We start from the raw sequence: 13942 nt of genomic DNA, 5'->3' as shown, positions 1-13942 counted from the left end.
GAGGCAGATTCAATTGCGGCTTTCAAAAGGGAATTGGTAAGTACTTGAATGGAAAAAATTTGCAGGGCTACGGGGATAGGGTGGGGGAGTGGAACTAGCTGGATTGTTCTTGCAGAGAGCTGGCACATACATGACGGGACGAATGGCCTCCTTCCATGCTGTAACCATTCTGTGATTCTATGATTCTACTTTGTTCTTAGATGTGGACAGTAAATTCCTAGACTGTTCTTTGATGAGAAGTTAAGGTGAAGGGGGTAAGGATTCATCTGGTGCCCTATTATTAATATTCCTTACAAGGTTTCTTGGTTTACCGATCCTAGTGTTTCGACAATGTGAAATGAATAAATTGGGAACTATCAGAAGTGGCAGTTGTATAATTATGAGCCTTGTAGTGAAGGTGGGAGTATGTTTGAATAAAATATATAGGGCCCGATGTTACCAGGGCTGCGGGTTCTCGGTGGGGGCACGCGCCCGGCAAAATCAGTCTGCCACCCGCCCGATCGTAGCCCAATTGGATCCACTTACCTTCTCCTCCGGGTTCCCCACTGCTGATCTGCGCGTCGGGCGGGCTGCGCATGCGCAGTAAGGTCTGTCAGCTGGAGGAGCTCTATTTAAAGGGGCAGTCCTCCACTGACAGATGCTGCCACAAACTGAAAAAATTACAGCATGGAGCAGCCCAGGGGGAAGGCTGCTCCCAGTTTAATGATGCCTCACTCCAGGTATCAATACATGGGGTGAGGAGGAGGGGGAGGACAGAGATCTTCCCCCCGGCGGGCGGGAGGAAGCAGCCTGCCTCTGCCACCAGGAAGGCCTGGCTCGAGGTGGCAGAGGAGGTCACCTGCACCACCAACATATCGCCCACCTGCATACAGTGCAGGAGGCGCTCCAATGACCTCAGTAGGTCAGCCGAAGTGAGTACACTTACTCATTCCCCTACACTCCGTCTGCCACATCACCGCCCCCATCCCACATCTCCTTCTGCACTGCCAACACTACACTGTCACATCACCCCTCATACCCACTCAAACCTCATCCTCATCTTACCTGCACCTACTCACCTCGCCAGTACTCATCCCGCCACTACCACTCAACCCAATCCTCATACAATCTCATGGCTCTCTCTCATACTCACCCTCTCGTGCATCTCTTTCACGGCCAGCCTCACTCAACCTGCCACTACCTGTGCTGCAGCCACAGGGCATGCATCACATATGTGCAGTAGGCAGCTTAAGGCAAACATGTCGTGAGCATGAAGGGGATGCACAAGGGTGTTTGAGGGTTCGTCATGGTTGTTACTTATATTGAATTTCTGAGCAACTCACATTACATATTATATTGGCACCACCACTGCCACGTCTTCGCGAATCTTGTCTGGTTTGTGCAATAATGCCCTTTCCTGAGGATCACTATGAAGACCCACAACTGATGCCACCCATTGTGTCACTGCAGAGGTGTATTTGCAGGGCTCTTTTGTGCAGACGACTGAGAGACGTCGGCGATGTCCCCGGTTGCACCCTGGAAGGATGCGGAGGAGAAGTTGTTGAGGGCAGTGGTGACTTTGACAGCGACAGGTAAGAAGATGGTGCTCGGGCCAGCCAGGAGCAGCTTGGCATGAAGGAGGGTGCAGATGTCCACGACTACATGTCGAGTGACTCTGAGCCTCTGTGTGCACTGCTGCTCAGAGAGGTCCAGGAAGCTGAGCCTTGGTCTGTGGACCCTGTGGCGAGGGTAGTGCCCTCTGCGACGCATCTCTCTCTGCGGTAGCCCTCCCTCCTGCTGTGCAGGTGGATGTGTCACAGCACTGTGTTGTGGAGCTCCACGTGTCAGAGGTGGACGGCGTGGATGGCGAGGCTGGTGAGGCTGGTGATGCTGTTCGCCCTCCGAGGAGGTCATGACTGCAGCTACAGCGGCCCCCATCCAGAAGATGTACATCTGAGGGGGTCCGCAAGGTAGGTACATGTCTCTGCACCCCGGGGGAAGTGTGCAAGTTGGTGACTTTGATTGTCAGGAGGAGGGTGGTGGAGGCCAAACTTTGTCCAAGTGACAGAGTGGCCTCCTGCAATGAGTGAGGGTCTCCCCTCCCCACCTGTCAAATGGACCTTTGCAGCTGCCACAGGCTGACAGCTGCAACACGTCCATTTGAATTGGGAGTGTTTCCCCCAGTGTGGGAAACAGTCCCAGTTTGCTCTAAAATCCCACCCCTCCTCACATAATCCTTTAATCAGGTCAGTTAATGACCTGAACAAGCAAAATAAATACGTTCAAGTGGCATCCTGCTGGCTTTAATTGCCTGCGGGATTCCCACCAGCGGGGGCTGCGCGCGCACGCCGGCGCGTCAGTGTGGAACCCGGAAGTGGGCGGGTTGGAGTCGGGCTCCCGACCCACTCCGGAATTCTCCGATTTTCGGAGCCCCCCCCGCCAGGAATGCACCCGATAGTGGGTGCTAAAATGACCCCCATGGGATCAGATTTGTAGGCACAGGCCTGAGTTTTTAAAAATATTTTTTAACAGTTTTAGATAATATACAAGTGATGTACAACAGTGCATTTATTAATAAATAGCAGAAATGTTCAAAACAAAAAAAATCAAAATTATCTGCCAATAAGAAATGTGGATGATATAAAAGAGATTTCAAAACAAAGCTGGAACATTTTTAACAAGAGAAACAAGAAGGAAAGTCTTTTGTCTACTTCATGATTCTTTTTGGACTCAAATATAAAATGAAACCATCAGAGTATGTTACTAAGGATCTACTTTTCTTCAAAAAAACGTAACAGGGGTTAAATTCAGGAGCGCCCATTTTTGGTGAGGACCGAGGAGCCCTGGATATTGGGCCTCAGAACTCATTACAATGAGGACGGTGCTGCGGGAGGAAGCAGCGCAGAGTAGTCGCTGCTACAGGTGGCTGGACTCGGGATCAGGGGCCTTAGAGGAAGGATCAAGGGGCCTGGAGGTTGGGGCAGGGGAGGAGGGATATCTCAGAGGGCAGGGCCAGGACCTGGAAATTGGAGATCGGGGATTGCAGGAGCAGGAGCGGCAGTGATCGGGATTGTGTTCATGGTAAGTACTTAGTTTTTTTAAATTTATGCGCTGTTAAGGGTTGGGTTTCACTGAGGCAGCTGCCACGGGGCAAAGCAATGTTGCAGCAGGGACCTGAAGCAGGCGCTAGGCCCCTTATTTGCCTATGCATAGGACCTAATGCCTGCTTCAGGCATGGGTAAAGGACGCCTCTAGTTGTCCTTACCCAATATGACAGGGGCGCATTTCCGGTCGGAAGTGTGTGCATTCTTCCTCCCAGCCATTTTGGAGGCCGTGTAGCATCTGAAAAACGGGCGCGACCTGGCCCAATTTAGCCCCAAACACCTTTTTATAGGAGTTGCATTATTTGTTCGTGAGGAAGCAGTAAGAAAACAGTGAGGAAGCAGGCCTCGTTTTCATTAACACACATATGTCAGAATAGTGCATTAATAGATTTTCCCCTTTCTGCATCAGCACGTTTTTTTTTACATTTCTCTGCAGGGTCATGAAGAGTGCGCTATATAGCCAGAAGTTAAAATTTGTTATTTCTCTTCAAGAATTAACATGGCATAACAGATTCTTGGCATATTTCTTGTTGTGACTCGAGATGATCAAATCAGCTTCAGTTCAGATATTTATTTCAGGTTGATCTGAACTGACCTTCAACCTACTGACCCTGGAGGCAAAACAACATCACTAGCAATTATTGACACAAGAATCAATGGAAAAGTCTGTGTTTGTTATTTAACACAATTGTAGCAATGGATAAGGATATAGACTTAAAATAATATTACTGTATGTGGTACCATCATTGCTGTATGTACTGCCTCTGTGCCTTGTCCTAATTGCAACAGTTTCTTGCTGCACTTTCATTTCCTTAGGTGACAAAAGCAAGACTTCTTTTCACAAAAGAGACTATTTATAAAATGAAAAGCTTCAGCTTTAATTACTTATGCTTCAGCACAAAACAAATGGAGTGTCATCATATTAGATGCTTCAAATGGCACTATTGTTCCATTTTTAAGTTTATTTACTTTATTTCTTTGCTGATTTATTACAAGACGTGAATATCTGGGTTAATGGAGACATCTTTTCAGACTTGAATCAGCCAAAATGTGAATTGTTTTATTGCAAGTCCAGAAACAAAAAGAAGATTGGTGGAATACGTCTCTTGAAATAACAGGTGATAGATGATTTTAATAGATCCTATGCTACATCACTGGGAAAGGTGTATTACTCACCAATAGGTGGGGTAGTCATCTTTCTTTGAATGCAAATTTGACTCCAAATACCATAGTTGAGGTAAGATACATGACTGGAAAAATAAAAAGGATGTCTGTACTTAACACTTCCTCTCACAGAAAACATGTGGTTTTCTCTTACTGTTCTAAAATCTACAAAAATGTACATGAAAAGATGCCCTTTCCAAGCAGTGTGCAGTTCTTTTGACCAGAGGAGATATCTCAATCTAAAAAACTGAGAAGAAATCTATTGATCCTAGTCCTATGAGGTTTGCCTCATGGCCACATCATATTACAGATAGTAAATGCTTAATTTATATTTGAAGACTAACACCCAGAATATTAAATCAAAAGCAAAATACTGCAGATGCTGGAAATCTGAAATAAAAACAGAAAATACTGGAGAAGCTCAGCAAGTCAGGCAGCAACTGTGGAGAAAGAAACAGAGTTAACGTTTCAGGTCGAAGACCTTTCGTCAGAACTGAAACACGTCTTTCAGTTCTGACGAGAGATCTTCGGCCTGAAAAGTTAACTCTGTTCCTTTCTCCACAGATGCTGCCTGACTTGCTGAGCTTCTCCAGCATTTTCTGTTTTTAACCCAGAATATTAACCCAGCTTTCTCCTTACAGATGCTTTGTATTTCTGGTCATTTTGTTTTTATTTCTAATTTATAGTTTATCTCTTGAAGTTGGGGAGAATACCCCAGTTGGAGTAAAAAAAATCAAAACATGTTTTCATTTAAAAAAATTATATCTCTGACGGAAAAAGTGGCCTAGAAATTCATTGACACCGCGCCCATTTTACAGGCGTAAAACAGGCACCAAAGCTCCCAAATGCGGGCGCCACTCGTGCCCACTTTCCACGCCAGAAGTTCGCCGCCCGCTATCTTGCTAAATGCAGAAAAAGAGACGTCCATGGCCCGCACCTGAAATAGACATTCGGCCCATATGCAAATAAAGGGCTAAATGCCTGCTTGAGGCACCTTTTGCAGTTGCATTCAGGAAAATGTGGTCTACATGCGGCCTAACCACTTTTATGTTTATGTGCCAGGTATCATTGTTGTCAGACCAATGCACAGCTTTTAGTTCTGTTGTCTGTCATGGTCACAGCAATTGTAAAATTACTGGAAGCCATTCATCCCAGGAGGAGACAACAAAACTGAGAATACTGGTCGTAGCTTTACAGAAGTGCCAGCCACCAATAATTATGTCCTTAATAGCATGAGTCTGAAGAAAACAAAAAGCAACAGATTGAAGTTTACCAAAAATCATTATTGCATATCCAAGAGCAACACTGAAGAAATGTGATTAAAAAATAGAATCTCAATTCCCAAGTGGTGAGTGATAAACTAGCTATAATCACAAAACAGCTAACAACCACCGTAGATTGTAGAATGGTATGCATAGGAAATATAGCTAAAAGAAAAATACACACAATAGGCAGAAAATCTAAAGAGTTGAGAGGGGCCAAGGAAGTAGGCAGGAACTAATATTTAGGAATGCATTCTGTGGGGGTCGTTAGCATCTACTCTTATGATGAACAAATTGCTGAAAGTACAATGATGTTGGACCAAGAATCAGTAATAATAGTGGGTTAACTCCCTCGATAACTCCATGGGTAAATCCGTTGCCTAGTGTGGTTCTGAGACTTACAGACCAGAAGTCACCCACATTTCATCCCTAGTTAATGCTAATGTCAGCCGAGGGGACGGTTGGATCTTAACAGTTGACCTCATGGAGGGGGAAAATTAATTAGAGTTTGCACTCCTAATTAGTATCCAGTGATCCCTGCTAGACAGTCCAAGTGTGTGAACATTGATTGAGGACATGATCAGACTGTGATGCCTCCAACAACTTGAATAAGGAGCTGATCATTGACCAGGCACATGAATAATGACATTTGGTTGAGGTATCACAAGCCTGCCACCACTCCACAATGGAATCTTAAAATTATACAGCCCATCATGCCTGAGTTGACTCTCTAAAAGAGCCATCCAGTTAGCACGATTCCTCTATCCTTTCTCCATACCCTTTGGAATTCTTCAATATTTATCCACTTCCCTTTTAAAAGCTTTTATGGATTCAGGTAAAGCATTCCATGTCCTAGCCCAGTAATACTACATCAGAAATAAACATCTACAAGAGAAGAAGTGAGAAAATGGGAAGGGATATCATGCTGAAAGGAAATGTGACAGTTGAAAGGTGACAATCACTATTGACTGCCCAACATGATATGCAATGATAGCAACTTAGGTACTTTTACAACTGGAATGGGCTTGCTGAGCACTGGCACACATGCAAGAAAAATGCCTTATCCAGGCAAAGTTTGCAAGTTAATTTTCCACTGGAAACTTGATTATCATTTCTAGAAATCAGTACAGTGTTCTTTTATTTCAGGAACCATGACAACAGCATAATCACAATTCGAACTGAGTAATCTGAGAAATTAATATTCTTTAGAGAAACGGCAGTCTATGAGGGATATTTTGAGGCGTTCTCCGGTGGAGATGGGGTGGTAAAAACATAGAAAATAGGAGCACGGGTAGGCTATTCGGCTCTTTGAGCCTACTCCGCCATTCAATATGATCATGGCTGATCCTCTATCTCAATACCATATTCCCACTCTCTCCCCATACCCCTTGATGCCTTTTGTGTCTAGAAATCTATCTATCTCCTTCTTAAATATATTCAGTGACTTGGCCTCCACAGCCCTCTGTGGTAGAGAATTCCACAGGTTCACCACCCTCTGAGTGAAGAAATTCCTCCTCATCTCAATCCTAAATGTCCTACCCCGTATCCTGAGACTGTGACCCCTCACTCTGGACACCCCAGCCAAGGGAAACATCCTCCCTGCATCCAGTCTGTCTAACCCTGTCAGAATTTTATATGTTTCAATGAGATCCCCTCTCAGTCTTCTAAACTTGAGCGAATACAGGCCGAGTCAATACAATCTCTCCTCATACGACAGTCCTGCCATCCCAAGAATCAGACTGGTGAACCTTCGCTGCACTCCCTCTATAGCAAGTGTATCTTTTCTGAGGTAAGGAGATAAAAACTGCACACAATACTCAAGTTGTGGTCTCACCAAGGCCCTGTATAACTGCAGTAAGACATCTTTGCTCCTGTACTCAAATCCTCTTGCAATGAAATAAATAGTGTATTTCTAATGTGTTCTAGAATAGAATAAAGCAAACTCAACGCTATCTTTTTTTAAAATTGTAAATGTCACAAATATAATCTTCTGCCTACTGTTATGAATCACACTTGGTGCATCAGGTGAGATTCAACTTGTACCATTGTATTTTCTTCACCTTTCTGCAGTGCACGCTGAGAAACACGGCTGTAGCACATAATTTTCCCAAAATGTCAATGAGAAAGCATTAAAATGTTTTATTTGTAAACCAAAAATCTATGGAAAATTATAAAATAGCTAGAGACGAAAAGAAAATTATAAATCACATTTTGCCGAGATGTTAGTACAATAGTTGGTTTGTAACAGTGTGAATAAATGCAATCTGTTCACCAATGCAGCACATGTAAGTTCACATTTGTATCAACTTCTACCACTTGTGTATTTTATTGATTTTGCTGGCAAATTCACTACTAATCACACCAGGTGGCAATGTATGTGTCACATTTCAAAATTTTTAAAGCATTTTGTCACAGTTTGGGTTTGGTGTAATCTATATTAAAACCTTACTTTTATGCCAAGGGTTAGATTTGCAAGATAACCACCTGCTGGGAATGCAGACCAGAAGTCAAATGAAGCAGCTGTCTAGATTGCCTTGGACAAAGATAAAAGGTCCCACTAAGCATTTACACATTAATGATTGGAATTCGGATCCTTTTGAGCTTTGCAGTTTCAATTTCAAGGTGCCCTCAACTTCCTGCCCAAAGAGGGAATGATAGAAGAGGAGAACACATGTTCAGGGTCAGTTGCTAAGTTCTGCTGAGAGAAGCAACTAAGGACTCAGGGCAATCTATCTTCAGAAGAGAGCCAAACAGGCATTGGCCTGATTCAGTGCTAGGGCTGACCAAAATTTGTTTTACTTAGCCCATTAACAGTGGCAGTGTGGCCTGCTTTCCTATTATCTTTATTACAAGGAACTTAGGAAAAGGAGTAAGCCATTTAGCCCTTCGAACCTGTTCCACTTCATGGCTGATCTATGCCCAGACTCCATGGGCTCGATTTTACCGTCGGGTTTCCTGTGGGTTTCCAGCGGGGGGGCCCCTAAAATCCCGATATCCAGGCACGTGACCGGATCGCGCCACGATCCCGCCCACTTCCGGGTTCCCCGATGACGTGCGGGGGTGCGTGCGTGGCCCCCGCTGGTGGGAATCCCGCAGGCAATTAAAGCCAGTGGGATGCCACTTGAGGTTATTTATTTTGCTTGTTCAGGTCATTAACTGACCTGATTAAGGGACTGTGTGTGATTTTGGGGAAACATGGGACTGTTTCAGACACTGGGGGAAACAGTCCTAGTTGAACAGGACGTGTTGCAGCCGTCAGCCTGTGGCAGCTGCAAAGGTCCATTTGACAGGTGGGGGGGGGGGGGGGCGGGGAGACCCTCATCCATTGCAGGAGGCCACTCCGGATGGTGAAAGTCACCAACCTGCACACTCACCCCGGGGTCCAGAGACATGTGCCTCCCTTGCGGACTCCCTCAGATGTACATATTGCGGATGGGGGCCGCCGTAGCTGCAGTCATGACCCCCTCGGAGGGCGAACAGCATCACCAGCCTCGCCATCCACGCCGTCCACCTCTGACACGTGGAGCTCCACAACAGAGTGCTGTGACACATCCACCTGCACAGCAGGAGGGAGGGCAACCGCAGAGAGAGACACGTCGCAGAGTGCACTACCCTCGCCACAGGGTCCACAGACCGAGGCGCAGCTCCCCGGACCTCTCAGAGCAGCAGTGCACACGGAGGCGCAGATTCACTCGACATGTAGTCGTGGAGATCTGCAGCCTCTTTCATGCCGAGCTGCTCCTGGCTGGCCCCAGCACCATCTGTTTACCTGTCGCTGCCAAAGTTACCACTGCCCTCCACAACTTCTCCTCCGCATCCTTCCAGGGTGCAGCCGGGTACACCGCCGATGTCTCTCAGTCGTCTGCACGGAAAAGCCCTGCAAATACACCTGCACCTACTCTGCAGTAACACAATGGGTGGCATCAGTGGTGGGTCCTCATAGTGATACCCAGGAGCGGGCATTATTGGACACAACAGACAGGATTCGCGGAGACATGGCAGTGGTGGTGCCAATATAATGAGTGCTGTTTGTTGCTCTGAAATTCAATATAGGTAACATCCATGGCAAACCCTCAGACACCCTTGTGCATCCCCTTCATGCTCACGACACGTTTGCCTTACACTGCCTACTGCACATATGTGATGCATGCCCTGTGGCTGCAGCACAGGTGGTGGCAGGTTGATTGAGGCTGGCCGTGAGAGAGATGCACGAGAGGGTGAGTATGAGATAGAGCCATGAGATTGTATGAGGATTGGGTTGCGTGGTCGTGGCGGGGTGAGTACTGGCGAGGTGAGTAGGTGCAGGTGAGATGAGGATGGGGTTTGAGTGGGTATGAGGGGTGATGTGACAGAGTAGTGTTGGCTGTGTAGAAGGAGATGTGGGGTGGGGGCAGTGATGTGGCAGACGGAGTGTAGGGGAAAGACTACGTGTACTCACTGTGGCTGACCTACTGAGGTCATTGGACCGCCTCCTGCACTGTGTGCAGGTGGGCGATATGTTGGTGGCGCAGGTGACCCCCTCTGCCACCTCGAGCCAGGCCTTCTTGGTGGCAGAGGCAGGCCGCTTCCTCCCGCCCGCCGGGTGGAAGATCTCTGTCCCCCCCCTCCGCCTCCTCACCCCATCTGATGATACCTGGGGTGAGGCATCATTAAACTGGGAGCAGCCTTCCCCCTGGGCTGCTCCATGCTGTAATTTGTTCCATTGGTTGCAGCATCTGTCAGTGGAGGACTGCCCCTTTAACTAGAGAGCTTCTAGCTGACACATCGTACTGCGCATGCGCAGCCCGCCCGACGCGCAGACCAGCAGCGCGGACCCCGGGGGAGCAGGTAATTGATTCCAATTAGTGGATTGCCTGGCACGATCGCGCGGGCAACCCACTAATTTCACTGGGCGCGGAGACCACGCACCCGAAACCCAACCCGCCGGAAACCCGCTGGCCTGCTAAAATCAGGCCCCATATACCTGCCTTAGCCCCATATCCCTTAATACCTTTGGTTAACAAAAATCTATCAATCTCAGATTTAAAATTAACAATTGAGCTAGCATCAACTGACGTTTGTAGGGAATTCCTTATTTTGTGTGATTCTCGGACCCTGGGCAAATAGTCAAGCAAAGAAAGTCACCCTCACTCACGGCAGTTTTGTTAATCAAAAGTAATTATTTAATGGTGTTATTTTTCATCTGAGCATTCACGAAGCAAAATCAAACCAAACATATGGGGCAGCATTTTAGCACCCGCTATCGGGTGCGTTCCTGGCGGGGGGGCCCCGAAAATTGGGAAATCCCGGAGCGGGACCGGAGCCCGCCTCGCACCCGCGCACTTCCGGGTTCCCCACTGACGCGCCGGCGTGCGCGCGCAGCCCCCGCTGGTGGGAATCCCGCAGGCAATTAAAGCCAGCGGGATGCCACTTGAATGTATTTATTTTGCTTGTTCAGGTCATTAACTGACCTGATTAAGGGATTATGTGAGGAGGGGTGGGATTTTAAAGCAAACTGGGACTGTTTCCCACACTGGGGGAAACACTCCCAGTTCAAATGGACCTGTTGCAGCTGTCAGCCTGTGGCAGCTGCAAAGGTCCATTTGACAGGCGGTCGGGGGGAGACCGTCACTCATTGCAGGAGGCCACTCTGTCACTTGGGACAAAGTTTGGCCTCCACGACCCTCCTCCTGACAATGAAAGTCACCGACTTGCACACTTACCCCGGGGTCCAGAGACATGTACCTACCTTGTGGACCCCCTCAGATGTACATCTTCTGGATGGGGGCTGCCGTAGCTGCAGTCATGACCTCCTCGGAGGGCGAACAGCATCCACGCCGTCCACCTCTGACACGTGGAGTTCCACAACAGAGTGCTGTGACACATCCACCTGTACAGCAGGAGGGAGGGCTACCGCAGAGAGAGATGCATCGCAGAGCGCACTACCCTCGCCACAGGGTCCACAGACCGAGGCACAGCTTCCTGGACCTCTCTGAGCAGCAGTGCACACGGAGGCTCAGAGTCACTCGACATGTAGTCGTGGACATCTGCAGCCTCCTTCATGCCAAGCTGCTCCCGGCTGGCCCGAGAACCATCTTCTTACCTGTCGCTGTCAAAGTCACCACTGCCCTCAACAACTTCTCCTCCGCATCCTTCCAGGGTGCCACCGGGGACATCGCCGACGTCTCTCAGCCCTGCAAATACACCTACACCCACTCTGCAGTGACACAATGGGTGGCATCAGTTGTGAGTCTTCATAGTGATCCTCAGGAAAGGGCATTATTGCACAAACCAGACAAGATTCGCGAAGACATGGCAGTAGTGGTGCCAATATAATATGTAATGTGAGTTGCTCAGAAATTCAATATCAGTAACAACCGTGACAAACCCTCAAACACCCTTGTGCATCCCCTTCATGCTCACGACACGTTTGCCTTACGCTGCCTACTGCACATATGTGATGCATGCCCTGTGGCTGCAGCACGGGTAGTGGCAGGTTGAGTGAGGCTGACCGTGAAAGAGATGCACGAGAGGGTGAGAATGAGATAGAGCCATGAGATTGTATGAGGATTGGGTTGAGTGGTAGTGGCGGGATGAGTACTGGCGAGGTGAGTAGGTGCAGGTAAGATGAGGATGAGGTTTGAGTGGGTATGAGGGGTGATGTGACAGTGTAGTGTTGGCAGTGCAGAAGGAGATGTGGGGTGGGGGCGGTGATATGGCAGACGGAGTGTAGGTGAATGAGTAAGTGTACTCACTTTGGCTGACCTACTGAGGTCATTGGAGCGCCTCCTGCACTGTATGCAGGTGGGCGATATGTTGGTGGTGCAGGTGACCTCCTCTGCCACCTCGAGCCAGGCCTTCCTGGTGGCAGAGGCAGGCCGCTTCCTCCCGCCCGCCGGGTGGAAGATCTCTGAACTCCCCCTCCTCCTCACCCCGTGTATTGATACCTGGAGTGAGGCATCATTAAAATGGGAGCAGCCTTCCCCCTGGGCTGCTCCATGCTGTAATTTTTTCTATTTGTTGCAGCATCTGTCAGTGGAGGACTGCCCCTTTAAATAGAGCTCCTCCAGCTGACAGATCTTACTGCGCATGCGCAGCCCGCCCGACGCACAGATCAGCATTGGGGAACCCGGAGGAACAGGTAAGTGGATCCAATTGGGCTACGATCGCGCAGGGAGCTGACTGATTTCGCCGGGCGCGTGGGTAACACGCCCGATAGCCCCCCCACCGAGAACCCGCAGCCCTGGTAACATCGGGCTCATGATTTTCCTCTATAAAATCCCATTATACACTTAATAATTTGCAGCGTAATTATGTAATGACTTAACAATTCATACATACATCAGGCAAATCATTAATACATATACAACCTTTAAAGGATTTTGCTCATCAGGCCTGAAGCCTCCTTCATGCCGAGTTGCTCCCACCTGGCCTGAGCACCATCTTCTTACCTGTCGCTGTCAAAGTCACCACTGCCCTCAACAACTTCTCCTCCAGATCCTTCCAGGGTGCCACTGGGGACATCGGCGGCGTCTCTCAGTCATCTACACAAAAGAGCCCTGCAAATACACCTGCACTTGCACTCACTCTGCCGTGACACAATGGGTGGCATCATTTATGGGTCTTCATGATGATCCTCAGGAAAGGGAATTATTGCATAAACCAGATAAGATCTGCAAAGACGTGGCAGTCGCGGTGATAACAAATTTTAATGTGCTTTGCAAAACAAACGAAAGTAAATCAAAAACATTACATTCTGTCATGCACCCATGTGCTTACAAAACCTTTGCCTTATGTTTACGGGAACCCCTATATGGTGCTACCCCTGTGGCTTCAGCAGAGGTAGTGGCAGGTTGCTCTTGTCTATGCCCTGACCGATCAACTGCTTTGCGCGGATGCCCTCTGGGTTTCAGTGCCCGTGAGGGCCCCTCCAAAGACTGCTCCACCTGCACCTGTGCAGGGGCAGACTCGGCCACCTGGAGAGGTGGCAGCATTGCGGGTACTGGTTGAGAGGGGGGAAACTGGTGAGATATGGGAGCGCTTTGAGTGGCGTCCCTACTTCCATGTCCCCTTTCACTATCATCCCTCTCCTGGGCCAGGCCCACATCACTCCTTCCACCCTGCTGGACGTCAGTTTGGAGGACTTATGTGAAGCCTTGGAAGGCCAGTTGTAATGTATCTGTCAGCCTGTTTAAGGCAGCAGAATGTTGCTCACCCTGAATCTGAACCTCCGTTGTCAGGGCCTGAATGGACTCATTGTTGAGCCGTGCTTGAAGCTCGATGGAGGCTAGCCTTTCCTCCGTCGCAGACATTCCCACACCTACCCGCGACACTATCTCAGAGATGCCTTCACGTCCTTGTGACAGTATCTCAGAGATTCCCTCCCGTACCTGTGCCACCATTCCACTCATGCAGGAGTTGGACTCCTCTATCCTTTGCTCTATTGTGGAGAGT

The sequence above is a fragment of the Heptranchias perlo genome, chromosome 8, assembly GCF_035084215.1.
Source record: "Heptranchias perlo isolate sHepPer1 chromosome 8, sHepPer1.hap1, whole genome shotgun sequence".
NCBI lineage: Eukaryota > Metazoa > Chordata > Chondrichthyes > Hexanchiformes > Hexanchidae > Heptranchias > Heptranchias perlo.
This window is presented reverse-complemented; position numbering follows the sequence as displayed.